The sequence below is a fragment of the Chionomys nivalis genome, chromosome 21, assembly GCF_950005125.1.
Source record: "Chionomys nivalis chromosome 21, mChiNiv1.1, whole genome shotgun sequence".
NCBI classification, from domain to species: domain Eukaryota; kingdom Metazoa; phylum Chordata; class Mammalia; order Rodentia; family Cricetidae; genus Chionomys; species Chionomys nivalis.
In genome coordinates, this window is record NC_080106.1 from 32123824 (window position 1) to 32147832 (window position 24009).

General features: G+C 46.0%; 1 pseudogene; it reads right to left on the reverse strand.

Moving 5' to 3' along the window:
* Positions 1 to 19425: 19425 nt before the first annotated feature.
* Positions 19426 to 20765, reverse strand: LOC130863976 (tubulin beta-2A chain-like; annotated as a pseudogene).
* Between the last annotated feature and the right edge of the window lie 3244 nt (positions 20766 to 24009).

Sequence of the window (24009 nt, forward strand, 5' to 3'; positions counted from 1 at the left end):
CGGCAGCTGACGATCAGACAGCTTTGTGAAGGTGGTAGGGCTTTTCAAATATCTAGCTGTTTTATTTGTTATTAAATATATTGACTGCTGGGTGAGAAAAGAAAGAACGAAACCCAACCATCCCACACATTTCTCCGTTGCTGCTGTTTAGAGACAGATTTGCTGATGGCTATCAACTTTGTTTATGTCAGATTGGGCAATTTGTCGCGGATGCTGAAACTGTCAAAAGAAACATGGATTTGATTGACAAGGCCCTGAGGCTCCTCTTTCTTCCTTTCAAAATTCCAGATGTTATCTTTAAAAAAGAAGTTTTCTCCACCCTCAGGAAGGCTCTTCTGTGGGTGAAACGCGTATCAGGGGAGCTTGGGGGATGTGGTTTTGGCTTTTGTGGAAACTTTATCTCCGGGGGATCCTGTCTTCTTGATTGGCTCAAATTACTCTCCACTTTCAACTGATGTCTTTCAATGGAACCATCTGTTTTGAGGGCCATCTGTCAAGGGCTCTCTTGTGGTTGGTTGTCTGTTAAATATATTTGCAGCTAATGTTTCAAGGGGGAAAAAGACAAAAGAAAAGCATCCCAAAGAATGAAAGGAGAAAACAGAAATAGATTTGTAGTATGAGTGTGCTCAGGAAGCAGTGAACTTGATTCTGTAATTCCAACATTTAAGAGGCTGAGGCAGGAGGATTGCCATGAGTTCAGGGCCAGCATGGACTACATGTGAATTCCAGGCCTGTAATATTAGACACTGCCTTGAAGGAGGAGGAGGAAGAGAAAGAGAAGAAAGCTTCTGCTAGGCACAGTTGCATAAGCCTTTAATCCTAGCACTCGTGACAGAGGCAAGGGATCTAGCCTAGTTTATATAGCGAGGTCCGTGCCAGCTAGAGCTACATAGAGAAACTCTGCCTCAAAGTCAAGTCAAAACAAACAAACTGTATTAGGCAGGTTTCTCTAGTAACAGAATATATGGAATGAATCTATGGGGTTTATTGGAATGCCTTCAAGGTTGCAGTCCAGCTAATCCTACAATGACTGGCTGTGAATGAAAAGTCCAAGAATCCAGTAGTTGCTCAGTCTGCAAGGCTGGATGTCTCAAGCTGGTCTTCAGTGTCTGCTGAAATGCCAGTGAAGTAAGAGTGGAGGTGCTAGCAAGGCGAAGGCAAGCAGACAAAGAGCAAAGGCTTCCTTCTTCTGTATCCTTATACAGACTTGCAGCAGGAAGTGTGGGCCTTATTAAAGGTGTATCTTCCTGCCACAGAGTCCGAATCAAAGGTGTGTTCAATGTTATTTTCTCAAACCTACCTCAGGGGTCCAGACTAGAAATAGATTCACCAACTTCAAACCAAGCAGAAAATCTTTCACACGTGTACCCTCCTCTTCTGGATTGTAGTTCATTCCAGCTATAGTCAAGTTGGCAATGGAGAATAGCCATCACACAAGCAAACACGCTTCTTTCTCTAGAAACCCGAAAGGGCAAATAAGGAGAGAGGGCCCTGGTGAACGTGACAGCTCCCAGGTGTCTCATCTTTTACTCTCCTTTCCTTAGGGCCTTTGTTTGTGTTGTTTATATACAGTGTTTAAAAAATTATTTTATTTTAAATTTTCTCTGTGTGTGTGCTTATGTATGTCAGTATAGGTGTCCATGGAAGCTGGAAGAGGGCTTTGGATCTCTTGGAGTTGGACTTACAGGTAGTTGTAAACTGCCTGACATGGGTGCTAGGAATCAAACTTGGGTTAAAAACGAGCAAGTATTCCATTGATCCTGTTAATCCCACCAAACGAGAGTAAGAGCATTACCCAAATTCTTTGGTCAAATTAAGAAAGCTTTATTTTCTGTCTAAATTTATTTTATTTCTAAAGTGGGGTTTGAGAAAATAACATTGAACATAGTAAAAAGTGGGGTTTATATAGTACCCCAAAACTGCAAGGGTAGGGGGTTTCCAAGGGTTTTGGTTATGCAAGAACTTGGTGGAGCATCTCAAAATCATGCTTTTTTTGTTGTTGTTGATTTTTGTTTTGTGTTTGAAATAGAGTGAGCTATGCAGTCTAAGCTGCCCCTGAACCTTTGATCCTCCCGCCTCTGACTCCGAGTATTGGGATTACAGGTGTACACCGTCATGCCTAACAGAAAGATGTATTTGTGCTTGCAGTTCTGAAGTTTCCAGCCCTGTTCTCCGCCTTGTTGAGTCTGGGTCCATGGTGAGAGAGCATTGTGGCAGCAGGAGCATGTGGTAGAGGCTGCTCACCTCCTGCTGGACAGGAAGCAGAGAGAATACAGATCTAGGGTTGAGGGATAACCTTCAAAGAGACCCCTTCTTCTAGCTAGACCCCACTTCCTATAGTATTTGCCACCTCCGAAATGATGCCACTAGCCGAAGATGGAGCCTTCAGAACATGAGCCTGTGGGGGTATCTCACATCCAAACCATCACAGCACCCAAGAACACCACCTGCTTACTGTGGATGGATCACCTCTTTATTTCTTTTAGAAAGTGTATTTATTTGTGTCTGTGTATGTAGATGTGTGTATTTGTATGTGGATGTGTGATCAGCGGTCAGAAGAGGGAGCTAGTTGTCCTATTCTGTTACTCTCTTCCCGAGCCTGGTACTTGCATTTCCTCACTAGACTGGAAGCCAGGGAGCCCCAGGAATCCTTCTGTCTCTCTTCCTCAGAGCATCCCATGGTCCCCCCGGATGTGGTGGTTTAAATAGGAATGGCCCCCATAGGTTCATGTATTTGAATGCTTAATCGCCAAGGAGTGGTGCTCATAGAGAAAATTAGAAGGATTAAGGGGTGCGCCTTTATTTGGGCTAGGTGTGGTGGTGCACACCTTTAATCCCAGCATTCAGGAGGTAGAGGCTGGTGGATTTCTGAATTTGAGGCCAGCCTGGTCTACAGAGCAAGTTTGAGGACAGCCAGGGCTACACAGAGAAATGTATGGGGAGGGGAGAGAAGAGGTGTGGCCTTGCTGGAGGAAGTGTGTCACTTGGGGGTGAGCTTTGAGGTTTTAAAAGCCCATGTCAAGTCCATAGTCTCTCTCTCTTGCTTGTGGATTAAGATAGAGTTCTCGACTACTGCTCCAATGCCTGCATGCATGCTGCCACACTCCTGCCATGATGAGAGTGGACTAAACCTCAGAAACTGTAAACAGGCCCTCGATTAAATGCTTTCTCTTATATTAGTTGCCTTGGTCATGGTGTTTTTTCATGGCAATAGAACAGTGACTAAGACACCCGGCTTGTTACATGCGTAGATGCTGGAATCTGAACTCCAGTCCCTACGATCACACAGCAAACACTCTTAATCTCTATACTGTCTCTCCTGCCCTTCTTTGCTTTGTTTTCCTTTCCTTTTCTTTTTTTTTCCTTCCTCTCTCCCTCCCTCCCTTTCTTCTTTTCCTCCTCCTTCTAATGTTGACATCCTGGTTTGGTGATACGGAATCCTTCTAAGGTGGTGTTTTGGTGGTGGTTTAGGTTTGGTTTGGTTTTTCTTTTGGGACAGTTTTTTACTATGGAACCCCATCTGGTCTTGCACTCAATCCTCCTGCCTCAGCCTCCTGAGTGCTGGGATCAGAGCCACGTAGCAATGTGTTCCTTCTTTGTCTCTTTTGATTGGTTTTAGTTTGAAGTCTATTTTGTTAGCTATTAGGTTAGCTACACCAGCTTGTTTCTTAGGTCCATTTGATTGGAATTTTCCCCCAACCCTTTATTCTGAGGCTATGTCTGTCTTTGAAGCTGAGGTGTGTCTCTTGTATGCAGCAGAAGGATGGATTCTGTTTCGTATCCAATCTGTTAGCCTGTGTCTTTTTATGTGTAAGTTGAGTCCATTTATATTAAGGGATATTAATGAATAGTGATTGTCATCTCCTGTTAATTTAGTTTTTATTGTTGGTGATGTTAATTTGTATGTTTCCCCCTTCTTTGGGATTTTTTGCTGTGAGATCATCAATTTTCTGTGTTTTTGTTGATATAGTCAACTTCCTTGTGTTGGAGTTTTCCTTCTAGTACTTTGTATAGGGCTGGGTTTGTGGATAGTATTGGTTAAATCTGGTTTTGTGATGGAATATCTTATTTTGTCCTTCTATGGTGATTGAAAGTTTTGCTGGGCATAGTAGTCTGGGCTGGCATCTGTGGTCTCTTAATGTTTGCATAATGCTTGACAGGACCTTCTGGCTTTCATTGTCTCCATTGAGAAGTCAGGTGTAATTCTGATAGGACTGCCTTTATATGTTACTTGTCCATTTTCCTTTGCAGCTCTTAATAGTCTTTCTTTATTCTGTATGTTTAGTGTTTTGATTATTAAGTGTCAAGGAGACTTTTTTTTTTTGAACCAGTCTATTTGGTGTTCTGTAAGCTTCTTGTTTCTTCATAGGCATATCTTTCTTTAGGTTGGGAAATTTTCCTTCTGTGATTTTTGTTAAATATATTTTCTGGGGGGCTGGAGAGGTGGCTCAGAGGTTAAGAGCACTGACTGTTCTTTCAGAGGTCCTGAATTCAATTCCCAGCAACCACATGGGGGCTCACAACCATTTGTAATGAGATCTAGTGCTCTCTACTGGCCTACAAGATATATGTAGGCAGAGTACTATATACATAATAAATAAGTCTTATTTTAAAAAAATATTTTTTTCTGTGCTTTTGAGTTGAACTTCTTCTTCTATACCTTTTATTCTTTTTTTAAAATAGAGCCCCAGAGCTCAGTAGCCAGCCAGTCTAGTCTATCAGTGAGCTCCATGTTCATGAGAGACCCCCCACCTCAAAAAATAAGGTAGCAAGCCATCGAGGAAGACACACGCTGTCCACCGCTGGCCTCCATGCACATGTACACACATATGAACATACACAAATTAAAAAATTAAGCCAGGTTATCAAAGAATTAATAAAAAAAATTGTTTAAAGAAATTAAGCCAGACATGTTGGCTCACGCATATAACCTCAGACTTTGGAGGCTGAACTGAATGGATTGTTTTGAGCTCACTGCCAGCCTGGACTACCTTACTCAGAAAACAAAACAAGGCTAGCAAGACGGCTCAGTAGGTAAAGGTGCTTGCTGCCAAGCCTGATGATCTAAGTTTGATCCCCAGGACCCCACATGGTGGAAGGAGAGAACCAAATCCTGAAAGTTGTCCTCTGACATCCATATATGTTCCATGGTATTCATGCACCCATACACAAACTCATAAATAAATACATACACAAATGTTTAAAAAAGAAAGCCATGTAAAATACTATATTTTTTCATAGGTATACCCAGATTCAAACAGAAAAAGTATTTGCCAGTGAGATGGAAAAAAAATATGGACACAAAGTTGGATTTGTTATATATAGTGTTCCATTCAAGAGGCCCTGAGAATCCCCAGCACTTCATACAAAGAAGGAAGAAAGAACGAAAAGTTTTCGACAGTTCTAAGCATGTTTCTAAGTGGTTATCTGGCAAAGGGCTGGAAGAGGGGAGTCAGGGTAGAGCTGACTGCCTAGGAGAAGCAGAGATCTATCTGGACCGTTTTAATTTTTCACAAGAATGTATTCATATATTCTGTGTAATTAAAAATTAATAAGCCCCAAAATACTCTCTGTGAGTACACCCCGATGCTAGCAAGGAATCTCCATAGACCTGAGATGGTCTTAGTTCTTTTCTATTATTTATGAGCCTCCTGCTATGAGCACTGATGACTTCAGCTATCAACACTGAGGGAGGAAGGAGGGGAGATGAGCAAACAGGCTGTGGTTTCAGTTGGTTGTGGAGCGTTTACTGACCATGCTACTGTGGGTGGGCCTCTAGGTTGGAGCCCAGCACCATAACATAAATAAATAAAAATAAAAAATATAAATACAATTAAGCTGGACATGATCATGCATACTTTTAATCCCAGTACTTGGAGGCAGAGGCAGGCAGATCTCTGTGACTTTGAAGCTAACTTGCCTGGTTTACAAGTAAGTTATACAGGCCAGCTAGGGCTCCATAGTGAGACCTGTCTCAAATAAATAAATAAATAAATACATAAATTTAAAAAAAGAGGAATAAGGGCAGGAGAGATGGCTCAGCGGTTAAGAGCATTGCCTGCTCTTCCAAAGGTCCTGAGTCCAATTCCCGGCAACCACATGATGGCTCACAACCATCTGTAATGAGGTCTGGTGCCCTCTTCTGGCCTGCAGACATACACACAGACAGAATATTGTATACATAATAAATAAATAAATATTTTAAAAATAAAATAAAATAGGATTTTTTTTTTTTAAAAAAAAGAGGAATGAAACTCTCCCACTCTCGTCACATGGGATCCATGGAGCCCACTCTTCCAGGCCCCGCTCAGTGTTCCCTGATCCTCAGCTCTCCTCCACAGACAGTGGTTTCCTTCTCCGTGTTCTTTAAGCTCAGGAAAAGCCGATAGTGGGTTTGGATGTTGGCCCCCAGGAGTGGAGTATAGGCATCCTTGCCCTGTGCTTGTCAATCACTTTCCTTGCTGAGCTGGCCCCTGGAAGTCCTCCTACTCTTCCATGGGTATTAAGAATCCTTGATAGAATTTACACTGTGCTGAGTCCTTTAGAAAAGAAGAGGAAGGGGGCTGGAGAGATGGCTCAGAGGTTAAGAGCACTGGCTGCTCTTCCAGAGGTTCTGAGTTCAATTCCCAGCAACCACATGGTGGTTCACAACCATCTGTAATGAAATCTGGCGCCCTCTTCTGGCGTGCAAGCATACATGGAGGTAGAATGTTGTATACTTAAGAAATAAATAAATCAGCTGGGCGGTGGTGGCGCACGCCTTTAATCTCAGCACTTGGGAGGCAGAGGCAGGCAGATCTCTGGGAGTTCGAGGCCAGCCTGGTCTACAAGAGCTAGTTCCAGGACAGGCTCCAAAGCTACAGAGAAACCCTGTCTCGAAAAATAAAACAAAAAATAAAAATAAATAAATAAATAAATAAGTAAATAAATCTTTAAAAAGAAAGAAAGAAAAGAAGAGGAAGCCAGGCCTGGTAGCACAGGCCTGACATCTCAGCTACTCAGGAGGCTGAGGCAGGAAGATCACAAGTTCAAGGCCATCCTGGACCACAAAGTCAGTTCAAAGCAATTTTGGGAAATTTAATGAGACCTGGTGGCTTTCCTAGCATGTTTGAGGTCTTGGGTTCCATCACCAGTGCTGAAAATTTAAATAAATAAATAAATTTAAAAAAAGAATACATCTTTTCTTCCCCACTTGGGGTCTCCCAACATGCCTCCCACCCCACACCCCCGAGCTCTACCACCAATGCTTGTTCTATTGGAGCCGTATTTAGTAAGCTGGCGCTGTGTGTCTAGTGTTGTTTTAGGCAAGGAGGGGCATGCCTAGCGAGTGACAGTGACAGGCCTGGACCCCAGGCCCGTAGGTGCTGCACCTGGCAGAAGGTCCAGAGCTACAAGGGGTTAACTCCTGTCTGATCGGAGCCTCAACAGCCATCATGTCAGACCTGACATCCTGCAATTTCCAAATGCCCTTTAGTGACCTTGCTTCCTGGCCGATTTGAAGGGGAAAAGCAAGGGCAATAGAAACCAAACTATTCCTGGCCCTAAGAAACCAAGCTAGGAAGTTATTACATTGTTTTACATGCTAACTCAAAAAGAATGAACATATTCGTGAAGTTACAAAGCATCTTTTGCTACAACTAGACAACGCCTTTTAAATACTGTGCTTGTTTGCTTTCTAGAGCTGTGATAAACACCACTACTAAAGCAATTTGGGGAGGAAAAGGTATATTTCGTCTTGAGGAAGCCAAGGCAGAAACCTGGAGTTAGGAGCTGAAGCAGAGGTCATAAAGGAACACTGACTTCTCCGGGTTCACATTCAGCTACTTTTTTTTTTCGAGACAGGGTTTCTCTGTGGTTTTGGAGCCTGTCCTGGAACTAGCTCTTGTAGACCAGGCTGGTCTCGAACTCACAGAGATCCGCCTGCTTCTGCCTCCCAAGTGCTGGGATTAAAGGCGTGCGCCACCACCGCCCGGCTCAGGTACTTTTTTATACAATTGCCCAGGACCACCTGCCCCCCCGACATAAATTAAGTTCATCTGATAGAGGCATTTTTTTTTTTTTAGGTTGTGGGGGATTTGAGACCTGGTCTCTCTGTGTAGCCCTGGCTGTCCTGGAACTTGCTATGTAGACCAGGTTGTCCTTGAACTCAGAGATCTGAGTGCTGGGATTAAAGGTGCCTGCCACCGTTGCTGCCACCAATTCAATGGAAGCATTTTCTTTCTTCCTTCCTTCCTTCCTTCCTTTTTTTTTTTTTTTTGTTTGTTTTCTCAGTGTAACCCTGGAACTCGATTTGTAGACCAGGCTGGCCTTGAACTCACAGAGATCCTCTTGCCTCAGCCTCCCAAGTGCTAGGATTAATGACATACGTCACCATACCAGCAGGAGGCATTTACTTCATTGAGGCTTCTTTTTCCAGATAACTCTAGTTTGTGTCAAGCTGACAAAAGACTGCCCAGGACAAATGGTTTCCTTCAAAGAATATCTCTATTTCCAGAGAGACAGAGCCAGACCTTTAATGTGTAAGCTTGTCTTGTCTGACTCCTTAAGTCCATACCTTGCAATTTAATATTTAGAGTAAAGACTTCTTCATTAAAAAAAAATTCTGGCTGGAAAAATGGCTCGGTGGGTGCAGGTGCTTGCTTCACCAGCCTGGTAACTTGAGTTGGCTTCCGGAAGCTCATGTAAAGGTGGAAGGAGAGCACCGACTCCCCAGAGCAGTCCTCTGCCTCTGCATGCACTCTACTGCATATGACTACCCTCCCTATCTCCCTCAGTGGTCAAGAGCCTGGACAGATGGCTCAGCAGTTATGAGCACTGAAGGCCCTTCCAGAGAGAGGGCTTGGGTTCAAGTCCCAGCACCCACGTGACAGCCCACAACTGTTTGTAACTCAAGGTTCCAGGGGGATCTGACATCCTCACACAGACATACACACAGGCAAAACACCAATGCACATGAAATATAATTTTAAAAAGATATATGCTCAAAGCACCAGATGATAATATACAAGGTTAGGCTAGGTTTTTAAGGCCAGCCTGGGCTACATAGACAGATGCTGCTACCAAAAGGTAAAAGTTAACTAAACAACCAAACAAAACGTGGCTTTATATAAAATATCTTCCGATTTAAAGCAGCCTAAATGTGTCAAATCCTGTCCAAATGGGAAGGAAATTCTAAAATACATGCTCACAATCAGGAATTAGAATCGTTTTCTGATCTTTGAAGGAAGGAAAGACAGGTGCCCTTCAGCAGAGATATGTGCTAGGGAAATTGGCAGCTGATGCCCCAAACTCGAAAGCCTCTTCCCGGGGCACTATGTGCCATGTTGTCCAAACTTGGGAGCTTCTGCGCAGGATCCGAGAAGAGCCTTTTAGGAGGCTGGTTGGTTAACTGCTGCTGTCTCTATATTTGAATTTTCCCAGCTTGCAGTTAAAAGAATCAACCACAAGGTGGCAGCAAATGCCCAGCAAGTGACGTCAATCCCGCTTCAAAATTCAAGATGCGCAAACCTGTGTGGTTCTGCAGGATAACCAGGGCTAAATTACGCAGCTGAAATTTCCTTTTGAGACGAAATCGCATGTATCCCACCCAGGCTGACCTCACACTTGCTAAACGGCTGAGGATCACCTTCAACTTGTGATTCTCCGGCCCCCACCTCGCGAGGGCTGGGATTACAGGCCTGCGCTTCCGTACCAGTGTGCTGGCATAGTCTACAGAACTGTTTGACGGGAAAACGATATAGCAGTGTGCTATTTTACATCTCTCTCCATCTATGTTCGGTAACATCACATTGGTAGTGTGAAACTGGGCGGTGCTGTTTAGGAGCTGCGTGATGGAGCGTTTGGGTTCCATCCCCAGCCCTGGAGAAAAAAAAAAAGTAAGTAAGTAAACAAACAAACAAATAAGATAGCAATTGTGCCACATAAACTGGCAAACCTAAAAACCAGACTTGCTGGGCGATAGTGGTGCACACGTTTAATCCCAGCACTCGGGAGGCAGAGGCAGGCGGATCTCTGTGAGTTCGAGGACAGCCTGGTCTACAGAGGGAATTCCAGGACTGGCTCCATAGCTACTGGAAAACCCTGTCTCGAAAAACAAAAACAAAAACAAAACAAAATTGAGCTGGAGTAGAGTCCGTGGTATGGTTTGGTGGTAAAATGGTTGCACACAGCATGCAGAAGGCTGTGGGCTCCATCTCTAGTACCATAGGAAAAATGGAACAATGCTGACGATTGTTTTGGGATATTTGTACACCCTGTGAAGACGTATTTGCTGTGACTGGTGTAATAAAAAGCTGAATGGCCAATAGCGAGGCAGGAGAGCTAGGTGGGACTTCCCAGGAGGGAAAGGAAGAGAAGGAGGAATTGAAGTGCAGGGAAGAGATCAATGAGGCATGGAGTGAGGAGCCAGACATTCAGAATGAAAAAGGGTAAAAAACAACATGGCAAAATGTAGATTAACAAAAGCGGGTAATTTAAGTTATAAAAGCAGGAGAGACAAGCCTAAGCTATAGGCCAAGCTTTCATAATCAATAAATCTCCCTGTCATTATTTGAGGTCTGGCGGTTTCAGTGAGAAAGTACTGCTACAGATGATAGGTATCAAACCAAAAATACGTAACCATCGCAGTATGAATGGTACAAACACAGGGAGATACTGTGGCACTCGGGTTTGTTTTATCTTGAGATGTCAGACTGGTTGGGTTTTGTCAACTTGACACGTTAAACCTGAGAATCAAGAGGAGAAAAGACCAAATCCACGACTGTCCAGTTAAAGCAAGCTATATTTTAGGGTGCTCTCTCAGGACTGGAGAGAGTAGCTCCTGCTCGCCTCTTGAGGTTCTTTGTACAGGACAAAGTGTTCCCAGTGGCAAGAGAGTCAGCTGTTAGACACTGAGAGATACAATGAAAGGGAAGGAACGGGGTAAGAGATACAGCATGTGACTTGGGTCGTAGGTTTAGTGTAGGTTGAAAAGCATATTTTGCAGTTTATATCAGATCTAAGAAATGGGAACTTATTCTATTTATTTATTTATTTATTTATTATGTATACAATATTATTTCTGCATGTATGCCTGAAGGCCAGAAGAGGGCGCCAGACCTCATTACAAATGGTTGTGAGTCACCATGTGGTTGCTGGGAATTGAACTCAGGACCTTTGGAAGAGCAGGGAATGCTCTTAACCGCTGAGCCATCTCTCCAGCCCTGGGAACTTATTCTTAGTTACAAATAGAAGCCTTAATTTTCAAGGACTTAAACAGGACAAATAGGAACTTATTCTTTTACTGCAAACCAAAACTTGTGCAGGACAAACAGGAGCTTGTTCTCCACTGATCTGCAAAGAGAACCCTTAGTCTATTTTGGCCTTCCATTAACTATATATATTAAATACACACACACACACACACACACAAAATTAAAGTATATTGTTCTTGTTTCAGTCTTACACACTACCTAGACATATCTGGGAAGAGGAGACAGGGCTACACTATGTACGGCTGGCTGGCCTGGAATTTACTAGACACACTAGGCTGGCCTTGAACTCGTAGATCACCTGTGTCTGCCTCCAGAGTCCTGGCACTAATTGAAGGCATATACCACCACACCTGGCAAAGAAGAGGGACTTGTTTTTGTTTTGTTTTCAAAAGAGACTTTCTCTGTGTAGCTTTGGAGCCTGACCTGGACCTCTGTAAACCAGAGCTAGCCTCAAACTCACAGAGATCCGCCCGCCTCTACCTCCTGAGTGCTGGGATTAAAGGCGTGTGCCACCACCGCCTAGCAAAGAGGGACTCTTAATTGAGAAAATGCCTCCATCAGATTGGGCTGTAAGCAAGCCTGTGGAATGTTTTCTGGATTAATGATTGATGTGGGAGGGTCCAGCCCATTGTGAGCAGTGCTATCCCTGGGCAGGTGGTCCTGGGTTCAGTAAGAAAACAAGCTGAGCAAACCGCAAGAGTAAGTCAGTAAACAGCACCCTCCATGAACTCTGCTTCAGCTCCTCTTCTAGGTTGCTACCTTGCGTTCCTTCCCCGAGTTCACCCAGTGATGGAACATGACCTGAGAAATATCAGATGAAATCAACCCTTTCCTGCCCAAGTAGCCTTCGGTCATGGTGCTTTATCACAGCGTTGGAAACCCCGATCAAGACAGATGATGCTATACCTAGGCTGAGCACATAAGTCCTAGGCTCCGGGAATCTGCCTCCACCTCACAAATGGCTGGGACTACAGGCTGGTGCCATTGTTTATCTTTGTTTGATTATTTGTCAACTATTATTCAATCCATTAAAGAAATGACTCATCTCCAGGAGGTGGTGGTGTGTGTCTTTAATCCAGCACTTGGGAAGCAGAAACTCTATGAGTTTGAGGCCAGCCTGGTCTACAGACAGTACCAGGACAGTTAAGGCTGTTACACAGAGAAACCCTGTTTGAAAAACAAAACAAAACAAAACAAAAAAGCCAAAAAACAGAAAAAAGAAAAATCAAAGAAAGAAATGACTCATCATTAGTGAGAAGGTTCTAGTCTACATTTCATTGCTTTGTCTTTATTTTTCTCATTGATATAAATGAAAATATGAAGCAAGATTCACCCTGGAGCTACATCCATCGACTGTAGACCACAAGTTAGCTACAGACAGACATGCCCTGAAGGTGGTTGGTAACTTTTAGGGAAAGCAATCGGCCATGAGGACTGCATAACAATTAGTATTACATACTTTGCTTTTTATAAATTGTATTTAAAAATGTCTTTTATATCATTAACATTTATGGTAAGCAAATGCACTGACATTTATTAATCATCCTCCAGAACAATTTATTAAGCATTTAATAGTATTCCCCTACTGGTATTTCTTTTTCTTTTCTTCTTTTATGTTGTGAAAACATATGTGAGTGTTTTGTCTGAATGCATGTCTGTATACATGTGTGCCTGGTGCCTGAGGAGGCCAAAACTGGAGTTACAGACAGCTGTGAGCTGTCAAATGGGTGTTTTGTGACTCAACCGAGGTCCTCTGGAAGAACAATTAGTACTCTTAACCGCTGAACCATCTCTTTGTCTCCTCTTTTAAGCACAGGTCTTGATCTGCATGTACCCAAGTGGTCCTTACAAGCGCTAAACAAGTATTAGTTTATATATGTATATATTATATATAATGGAGAAATTTAATGTTCTATGCATGTCTTACTTGTCTGCCTCCCTTCATGGTAGCAGTGATTTCAAGGCTTTAAAATGGATTTCTTTTTATGATAGGGTTCTAAAGTTTCTATGGGAGAGCAGATGCTACTAACAGTCACAAAGTTTCTGGAGCATAGCAGGGCTTTAGGAGCGGGGAGTTTATCACTGTTGGTGTCTGGGCTACAGCATCAGCTGGGTCCCACCTGGTTTATTGGTCTGTGCTTAGAGGAAAGCATGAGGATTAAGAAAAGACAGGTAGGTAGGAAAAACAAGGATACAAAAGAAAAGACAGAGACACAGGATAAAATTGGGAGGGCATCCAGGAAGTACTGAGATTTGCCCTGTATTTATTTCTTAAAAACTTTAAATACCCCAACCTAAAGAAGAGGGGAGACAAAAGACTTCTTTTGTTTGTTTGTTTGTTTTGTTTTTTGAGTTAGGGTTTCACTGTAGCTTTGGAGCTTGCCAGGAGGATCTCTGTGAGTTCCAGGCCAGTATTGTAATGGTCTGTCCAGTCCCTTTAAGAGACAAGCCCCCTACTCCCCCCCACCCCGTCCCCTGAGGCAAGAAGATCTTCCTTCTGCTTCCAACCTGAGTTCCTTCCTTTCCATCTCTCTCCCCAAGAGGCAGCTTCTGTCTCTCCCTTTTTTCCCTTCTCCCCTTTCCCCTCTTCCCTGCCTCTGTTTCTCTTTCTCTTTTCCTCTCTGCCTCTCTCCCTTTTTTCCCTTCTCCCCTTTCCCCTTCTCCCCTGCCTCTGTTTCTCTTTCTCTGCCTCTCTCTCTGTTCTTCCCCCTTCTCCCCTTTCCCCCTTTTCTTTTCCCCTCCATAACCCACTAAATAAATACTCACTTTCCCTTCATAGCATGCCTAATAGGTCTCTATCTCTCATCCCAGCTCCCTGGCTAGGACCAGCTGCCTTCATGGCCTGCTGTGGTCTCTTGGCCAGCTGCTCACTGCAGCCACTCGGGGAATGGTGCTGTTTTATTTTTACCATAACTTTGGTGCCTGTGACTTGGCCAGGCTCTCTCCATGTTTCCTCCAGCCTGTGCATGGGCCAGTTGAGGAAATGTGGAACCTTGGACTCCGGAACCAGGTTTCTTTACAACAGCTCTGCATTCTATCTGCCTAAACACCAACCTCTATGCACACCAGTGGCTTTGGTGGTGAGTTTTCCCCTTCCAGCCCCATCCTTTAATAGGGCAGTTCCCAACCTTCCTAATGCCGTGACCCTTTAATACAGCAGTTCTCAACCTTCCTAATGCTGTGACCCTTTAATACAGTTCCTCGTGTCATGTGACCTCAACCATAACATTATTTATTTTTATTGCTACTTCATAACTGCAACACTGCTACTGTTATGAATCGTAATATAAATATTTGATACACAGGATATCTGACATGGGATCCCAAAATGGGTCACAACCCACAGGTTAAGATCTACTGTAGGAAACAGAGACTTGGAGATTTCTAATAAGGACTTTGGGTTGTGTTTATATTTCCTCTCCTCTTGGAAGCTAAGCAGGGTTGGACCTGTCTAGTATCTGTATGAGAGACTGTCCAATAAGCCTTGTTGGATTAATTTAAAGAGCATTTAAGTTAATTTAAGATAATTATGGATTATCCATGGGTAGCTGAGAGGAAAACTGTCTTGATACGTGCCAGGGACTGTCCTAGGCACATTCAGGCTCACAGCAGCCCTATGGAAGAGACACAGTCACTGTTCCTTTTTTTTTACAGATGAGACGTGAGGTACAATCGGCCAGTTGACATCCTAAGTGTAGGAGAGGGTCAGGCAGGGCAGACTGGCTCCATGGCCAATGTTCCGAGCAACTTCACCAGGCTGTTTTATGATGGTATAGTTGGCACTGACATTTGTGGAAGTAAGTAAGCCATTCCAATAATGTCCACATCAAAACGTTTAATTTGCTATAATCACATCTCACCAACAGAGGTCGACAGTCGCCCCTGTTCTGCACAACCCCAAGGGTGAGAACGCTCAAGAACAGTGCAGGGGTGACTGAGGATGCCATTTCACACATGACTTGAAAAATAGAAAGCTACAAATTAAAGGATTGTTTGTCAGACCAAGTGAAGACACTGTGTTCCTGTTCCCTTAGCGGCTTGGCAGCTGGACTCCAGAAACAGAGGTATAAAAGAGCAGTGGCTGGGTACTTACGAAACATTGGCACCATGGCTTCTAGACCAGGACTGAAAACATCACAGCCTTGGCCATGCTCCACAAGGCTTACCCCAGATTCTGTGGAGAGGAAATGACAGCGGGAACAACATGCCAGCATGTTGTGCCATGCTGTGCCAGTAGGAGGGTAGATCTGCCTGAGCTGGTTTCCATGAGAACAGTGCACCTTCATGGCACTCCATATCAGGGACTTGGGTACCTCCACCAAACACCGCCAGGTTCCTTCTGTCACCAGTACAGGCAGTCATATGGATGCGGGGTAGTTCCAGTTACCGGTTGGGGTAGAAAAACTAGTGGAGGCATAGAGGAAGGGCGAGAATAAGAGAGAGACAGAATGAACTAGAACAAAGCACAATGAGACATAGATGTGAAAATACCATAAGGTAAGTAAGTATTACTTCTTGTATGTGTTTTTACTTATTCTTTGAGAATTTCATACAATGTATTTTGATTATATTCCTTCCCCTATGCCCAAACCTCCTAGATCATCCCCTACAACTGACCCAACTTCATGCTATTTCTCTTTTAAAAATCTAAACAAGCAAACAAACAAAACCCAGAAAAAAGCATGGAGTCTATTTTGTATTGGCAAACTCCTGGGCCTGCGGCATGTCATGTGATATGCCACTGGAGAAAACTGATCTTCCCTCTCCCAGCAGCTATCAGCTGCAAATAGTTTCTGGGTTAGGGTGGGACTTCGTGACCATGATGGTTAATTTCAATTGTGAACTTACTATAATCTAGAATCAAGAGTCTCTGAGAAAAAAAAAAAAGAGTCTCTGAGAAGCATTGTCTGGGTTGGCCTGTGGATGAGGCTGTGGGAGATCATCTTGATTACAGTGATCGATGTGAGAAGACCTAATTAAAAGTGTGGGGGTGCTATTTTCCTGGATTGGGTTTTGAACTATGTTTGAATTTGTTTTTCTTGTTGTGTAAGACTTTAAGACAATTCTGAAGCCATTTTGACAATTCTGAATCCTCTCAGCCTCCATGCCATAGTGCTTCCCCTCCTCCCCTGGGAACCAAGGACCTAACAGCTACACTCGCACGTACTCAGTTCCTGAACAATTACCCATATACGTATGTTTTGATTCAGTCCCCTGGGAAGCGGGGTCAAAATGACCTCTTACCTCATCTGATCTGACAACACCTCTCCAGTCAATTATTGGTAATAGCCCTTTTGAATAAGCCAATCAGAATAGTCAAAGAACAACCCCCCCCTTGCTTCTGTGGCCCCTTTAAAAGTAGACTGTACCAGCTATTTAGGGTCCCTCGGCTTCCCGAATGCTGGGGGACCCTGTCATGACAGAATTAATAAAATCCTCATGCTTTTGCATCGGCTGTGGTGTACGAGATGGTCTCTGGGGGCGACTCCTCCTCCTCGGTGTTTGGACACTAGAGTCCAACAGTTGCTGTTGTTGTTTTGAGACAGGGTTTGTCTGTGTGATAGTCCTGTCTGTCTTAGAACTTGCTTTGTCGACCAGGTTGGCTTCCAACCCACAGAGATCTGTCTGCCTCTGCTGCTGGATAAAGGTGTGTGCCCCCATGCTCGGCCCATATTAAAATTTTTAAATAGGAGAAAGTAGGCTGAGCACTGACAAACATGAGCGAGTGCATTTGTTACCCCCTACCGCCAAGTACGGACATACTACAAGCAGCTCCCCAGGCTTCTGTAGCAGTAACACCCACTGTGATGAGCTGGTACTGCAAGCTGAAATACATCCTTTCTCCCCAATGCTGGTTCTGTCAGGCAATCTATCGCTGCAACCAGGAAGGAAATCGGCAAGCAAATAGGTGAGGGCTGTGTGAAAACCAAATCAGGCTTGTAGATGTCATGATGTCTAGCACTACCCCATATCACACGCAGCAGTAGCATTTGCTTAAAGTCCCTTTGCAGACACAGCCCTGGAGAGCAGGCTCTGGGGCAGCTCTGTTTCCCACCCCACAGGATCCATTCTGGAAGCCACGCTCCCTCAGCAGACCTTTGGGGGAATTGCACTAGGGAAAGAAAAGCTGATGAGCCCCCACCTAAGTGCCTTGGCTGAGTGCCTGAAGTCAGCAGCAGGGAAAATGGGGACAAATGACCCCCAGATCTGGGCACTTATGAAAGTCTTCCAGCATCAGGTGTGAGCTCTCTGGCACACCCCCAGGCCTCAGTGTCCCAGGTCTAAGGGGCACTTCCTGCTCTGGTCCTTAGCCAGCTGCTGAGGGAAGATGATAGGAATAGGAAGTGGGTCACATACTGATGCTTGCCTGATGCTTTTCGGGTCCCCTGCTCTGACTCAGCCCTTATCCAGTCCTACTCATGGTTTTGTCCTGTGCAACCGAGGGAAAAAGATAGGTGAGAGCTGGAAACACCAGGCCATACCAGGATACCTCGTATAGCAGGGCCAGCTCTGAGAGTTCCTGCCTGATAAGGAGGTGAGAAAGGGACCCATTCTTTTTTTTTTTTCTTTCTTTCTTTCTTTTTTTGTGTGTGGGGGTAGTTCTAGACAGGGTTTCTATTTGTGTATTCCTGGCTGTCCTGGAACTCTCTCTCTGTAGACCACACTGGTCTAGAATTCATAGAGACCTGCCTGATTCTGCCTCTCAAGAACTGGGATTAAAGGCATGGGCCACCATCACCCGGCAAGAGGCCCATTTTTATGTCCCCTCATTTGAGAAGGGCAAGTGCCCTTCAGGTTTACCATACAAAGGAAAAGTCCCAGATGCGAGAGCTAGCTCATGCTGACAGTAACTGAGGTCAGAACCTGAGGTCCTCAATTCAAAAAGGCACTTTCTTTGCCTTCCACCTACACCGAGACTCCAGACCTGCACAGAGACCTGAGTCCAGGGAGAAGCCCCCAACCAGCTGAGTGATGTGGGGTGGGGTAACCTGGGTCTCAAGTCAGAAGTGTGACAGGGAGGAACATTCAAGGTGAGCATGCTCTCAGGAACCGGGCTAGAAAGAAATCAGTGGACAGAGCTCACTGAACTCAGAACCCAAGATGACCCTCCTCATACCCAGGCACACTCACTGCTGCTGCTGGGAAGTGGGAATCCTAAGGCCCATTCCAGGGCTCACATCCCAGGGGTTCAGGGGCTCTATATCCAGACCATTGAACATGGCATTCCAAGGAAGAGGGGGTCAGGTGACCAACAGAGGGCAGGTGAGAGCCTGGAGCGGGGCTGCTCCCTGGAAGTATCAAGGCTTCTGCACCCAGCACTTATGTCCTCCTGAGCTAAGTCATCCTCACCTGGTCCTGGGTAGCGCAGAGTGCACAGGAGCAGAGCTCAGGACCTGTGCACACGCACATAGGTAAACCCCCTTCCCAGCCCTGTGCAGGCTTTATCACCTGCAGCTGTTTGATTGTCCCATGGCCTCCTTGCCTCCAGGAAGTCCCATTCCGGTTCCTTTAAGTTTTCCGGGTCTCACCCTAACCAGCATTTCATGAAACTAATCCTGCCAGCCTTCCCGCCCTTATACCATGATGGATGTCACCTTACCCTGGCTGGGAGTACATGCTCCCTAATTGCTGAGTTCAGATGAGTGTGAGGGGTTGGTCTCTGGTGTCACCTTTGGCTCCTCCTGCATTGTCTCTCTCCCACACCAGCCATACCTCACATTTGGCCCTGTTTCTCTTTTGAACAACAAAAGGCAGGTGTGGGGATCTGTTCTATGTTCTGGAGACAGCCAACGGTGGAGGGACCTATGGGCACAGAAGTTGGTACTTGTTCATGTGGAACTTTCCTGGGGCTCCCCAGGCTTGCAGGCTTCACCGCATTCCAAGACACCTTGACATGCAGTACCTCCTCTGGAGCCAAGGGCCACATTCACAGCCTCCAACAAAAGAATGTTGTCTCCAAGTCTTAGAACATTCTGGCCAAGGGCTATAATCTGTTTTTGCTTTTTTAAAAATATATACACATGCTTTTTATTAGTATAGATATCTTAGACAATACTGTAATCTTGAAAGGAGGTCCACACTATTATATCAACAGTGAATTTCTGACAGAGGCAAACTGAGAGCACCATAATTTACAAACAGAAAGCCCATGCTGGAGGACAGCAGAAGTTAGCTAAGGGTGCACAATGTATCTGAGAAGTTCTTCAGCCTTATCCTCTCCCTCCTCCTCCTCTAACTTCTCCTGCTCATCAGCGGTGGTATCCTGGTACTGCTGGTATCCAGACACCAGGTCGTTCATCTTGCTCTCTGCCTCCGTGAACTCCATCTCGTCCATGCCTTCACCCGTGTACCAGTCCAAGAATGCCTTGCATGAACATGGCTGTGAACTGCTCCGAGATGTGCTTGAACAGCTCCTGGATGGCAGTGATGTTGCCAATGAAGGTGGCAGACATCTTGAGGCCCCCGGGAGGGATGTCACACACGGCCATCTTGACGTTGTTGGGGATCCACTCCACGAAGTAGCTGCTGTTCTTGTTCTGCACATTGAGCATCTGCTCGTCCACCTTCTTCATGGACATGCGGCCATGGAAGATGGCAGCCACGGTCAGGTAGCGGCTATGGTGCAGGTCACAGGCAGTTGAACATCTGCTGAGTGAGCTCAGGCACTGTCAGGACTCAGTACTGCGGCTGCCCCTGCTGGTCAGGGGTGCGAAGCCTGGCATGAAGAAATGCCAGGCATGGCAAGGGCACCATGTTCAGGGCCAGCTTGAGCAGATCTGCATTCAGCCTGCTTAGGAAGCGCAGGCCAGCTCATGGTGGCTGACACCAGGTGGTTGAGGTAACCATATGTGGGTGTGGTCAGCTTGAGGGTGCAGAAGCAGATGTTACACAGGGCCTCGTTGTCAATGGAATAGGTTTCATCTGTGTTCTCCACCAGCTAGTGCATGGAGAGGGTGGCATTATAGGGCTCCACCACAGTGTCAGAGACCTTGGTGAGGGCACGACACTGAAGGTGTTCATGATGAGGACTGGGTACTCCTCTCGGATCTTGCTGATGAACAGGGTCCCCATGCCTGAGCCTGTGCCTCCCCCCAGTGAGTGGGTCAGCTGGAAGCCTTGGAGACAGTCACAGCTACAGACTCCTTCCTTACTACTACATCCAGGATGGAGTCCACCAGCTCAGCACCCTCTGTATAGCGGCCCCTTTGCCCAGTTATTTCCTCCACCACTCTGGCCACACTCAAAGTTGTCTGGCCTGAAGATCTGGCCAAAGGGTCCTGACCTCACTGAGTCCATGGTGCCTGGCTCCGGGTCCACCAGGATGGTCTGAGGTACATACTTGTGGCCAGCAGCTTCATTGTAGTACATATTGATTCTCTCCAGCTGCAAGTCACTGTCACCATGGTAACTGCCAATGGGGTCGATGCCACCCTCATCGCTTATCATCTCCCAAAACTTAGCGCCAATCTGGTTGCTGCACTGGCCTGCCTGAATACGCACTGTCTCAGTCATGGTGCTGGCTGCAGAAGGGGTGGAGGCGTTTTGACCCTCAGAGCAGTGGTGGATCGAGGGCTAAGGAGCGACAAGACCTCAAGGGCCGGAATCTGAAGGCTCAGATTCATCCTGAATGGAGGTGGGGGTGATGTGGGGGGCCTGAGATGTGTGTGGGTGTGCGTGGGAGGGGGATGTGAGGAGGGATGATGACTTATGCAGATGAGGATCTTAGTCGTGACCTGGAGCCCACACTGGTTTTCTAGTGTCCTTTTAGGATTCTGGGACCCTGAGGTCTCCTTGTGGGGTGTCTCCGCTAGCACTGTTCACAGTGTGTGGTTCTCCCAAGGGGAAATCTTCAGCCTCTGTCTGCAATTCACACCCTCAGGGAACGTTGTTCTAACCACAGTGCATACAGCTGGAGCTCCAACTTGGTGAGCCTGAGCCAAAATTCTTGCAGGGAAGTAGAGACCAGGCTGAGCTGCAGAGCAAGGCTCTAGTGGAAGATGAAAGGGTATGAATATCTTGACTTTCTCTATTCCCGTCCATTGGTTGGGAAAGTTTCCTGTTGATCCAAATACAGGGGTTTGCACCTTGGCTTAATTATCTCTGTAATTAGCATCATTTCAGCTACGAAGGCTTAGGTGTTGAAAGGGATTAAGATCAAAGTCTCCTCCATCTATGGAGTCTGAGAAGCCCCAAGTAGAACTGGAAAAACCCCAGAGAGTTGGATTTTCCACCCCAAAGTCTCCTCCAAGTCAGCCCTCCTGAGGAACTAAAGCAGGCCCGGTCGGAGAGGCAGAGAAGGAAAGCAGAAGATGGAGAAGGCTCTGCATTGTGCATGTGCTCCGTGATGGACAAAAGAGCTCTGCCTCCCTCTAACAGCTGCTTCCCCTTCCTCGTGCCTTACCTGTGTTGTTCACATATGGTGGGAGTCTAACATTTGAGAAAGAAGAGTAAGGGAGAAGGGAGGCAATGCTTACCCCTCTAGGAAGTATTTGTTCTTTGTTTATTAATTTATGAACAGGGTCTGACATAGCCTATTTCGGACAAATACTCATGATCCTCCTGCCTCAACCTCCCAGGTAGGGATATGAATGCCATGCTGTAGCACCATGCTGCAATGAGGAGACATTTTAATGAAGACCTGGGCTCTGACTCCCCTGAGAGTCCAGATGTGGTCTCTAGGGTTTGCATCCCAGTGGAGAAAGACTGCTTGGTTTTGGGCCTAAAGGCAGTGCAGAAATCTAGAGTGGGAACAGAATGGTCTTCAAGGATTAAAGGACAGTCAGTGTCCCAACTCAGAACAGCAGTGGATTCCCTGCCAATCTGGTCCTTAGACCCAGATCCCTAAACCAGGCCCCACTCCCTCTGTCTGCAGGAGGTAGCCTTTAGTCTTTGAAGCTGCAGGTGCCTGAGCAGCTGCAGGGACCGCCTGTGGGGTAGAGAAAGAAGCAGTGAGATAGAGACACTGGCAGGAGCCAGGAAACAACCCCTGAGGCCCAGGCAGGAGCCAGAAAACAAGCCCCGAGGCCAGCACTCACAGCTGTGCCTGTCTGGGCTTTGCTCTTCCTGTTCCAGACTGAACACACAGAGGCATGCCACTGGGCCCCCGCCCCTTGCTTGCTGGGAAGCACAGTCATTCTCAGGTGGTTTTCCTGCTGGGAAAGAACACAAAGTGCTCCAGCCACTCAGGTGGGTGCAGACAGGTGGTGATGGACAGATGAGAATCCACTCTTTCCTCCCCAGAAATGAGAGCCTTGAGAGAAGAAAGGGGATAGGAAAGTTGATAAGCTCCAAAGTTTGGTGAAGCTGATGAGAGACAAAAGAGAGAGAAAGACAGAGAGACAGAGAGACAGAGAGAGAGAGAGAGAGAGAGAGAGAGAGAGAGAGAGAACTAGCAAGACATAGTAAGAAGTCTACTTTATTCAGATATGAAAATGTGTCCACTGAAGTCACTTACTAGAGTGGCACTGGAACAGTTGGGTTCATTTCCAATGAAACTGAGTTGAGATCCTGTCCAAGGAGGAACTTGGAAGCCCAGGAACCTGCCTGCTCACTTTATACACAAGGCCACCATGGATGTGCAAAAGTCCTGCCCTGACCTTGCCCCCACATCTCAGCTGGCCTGTAGCTCAGCTGTCTCTGAAGGCACAGTGAGGACCCACTCTTCTACTCCCTCGTTGCAGAAGGGCACACCAACTCTCGTATTAATCCACAAAGGAAAAGTCACACCTGCAAGAGCCAGCCCAGCATGACAGCGATTTAGGATATGACCCGAGGTCTTCATACTCCCAAAGGCACATCCTCAACCTTCTATCCACTCCAGGTCTGCACCAACCTCTGGGTGCAGCCAGCAGCACCTGGCCAGTTCAGTGATGTCCTTGAAAGGAGAAGGGGCGTCGGGTGGCGGGGGAGATATGAACTCTGGACCCCAATCCCTGAATTTTAATAAGGCTAGACGGGCAAAGTGGCCCTGCCTTCAAGAGATTTACCAGAAAGCAAGCAGTGGACAAAATGAGTCCACTCAGTTCAGGACATAAGATGTGACCTCCTCTGGCTCAGTCACGTGGAAGCTGGGAACTTAGCATCCTAAGACCCATGCCAGGTACCTTACACCATGCTGGAAGTCCTAAGCAACCATTTGAGGAGGCTGAGGCCCCACTGGGCGGTGAGTTAGGACAGAATAAGACTGGAAGCTTCCAAATTTGCACTGGGCCCATTGAAATGCACAGCACTCTTTGCAGAGCAGGTGAACTGTGACCTTCATCACACAGCTAGTTGAAGCTGAGCTGAGAGCGAGCTTCCCCCCAGCTGCAGTCTCTACTTGCAGAGTGCACCTGGCCAGGATGTTCCTTCTGAGGTGGCCCCTGGGCAGCTGGCAGGAGGCAGGGTTTTGAACTCAGCTCTGTGTGCAGTCATTCAGCTTCTTTTTGTGGTTCTAGCAAATTCCGTAGTGGAGGTGGTGGGGGTGTTTACTGATGTCACCTTGGCTTCTAATGCATTGCCTGTCTTTGTCCCCGCCTCTGTCTTTGGTCTCTTTTCTATTGTATCCAGTATATTGTATCCAATAAGAGAAGACACAGTCCTTTGTCTCTTCCATGCAGTAGATAGACAAGCACAGCTTCTTGGCCTAAAACTATAGCAATGAGCCCTTCCCGGTCCATAGACAGGTTTTTTGTTTTTTTTTTTTTTTTTTTATGCAAAGCACTTCATTTAGAGTCAGAAGATTATATACTTGGGCAGCTGCCTTCAATCCCTGATC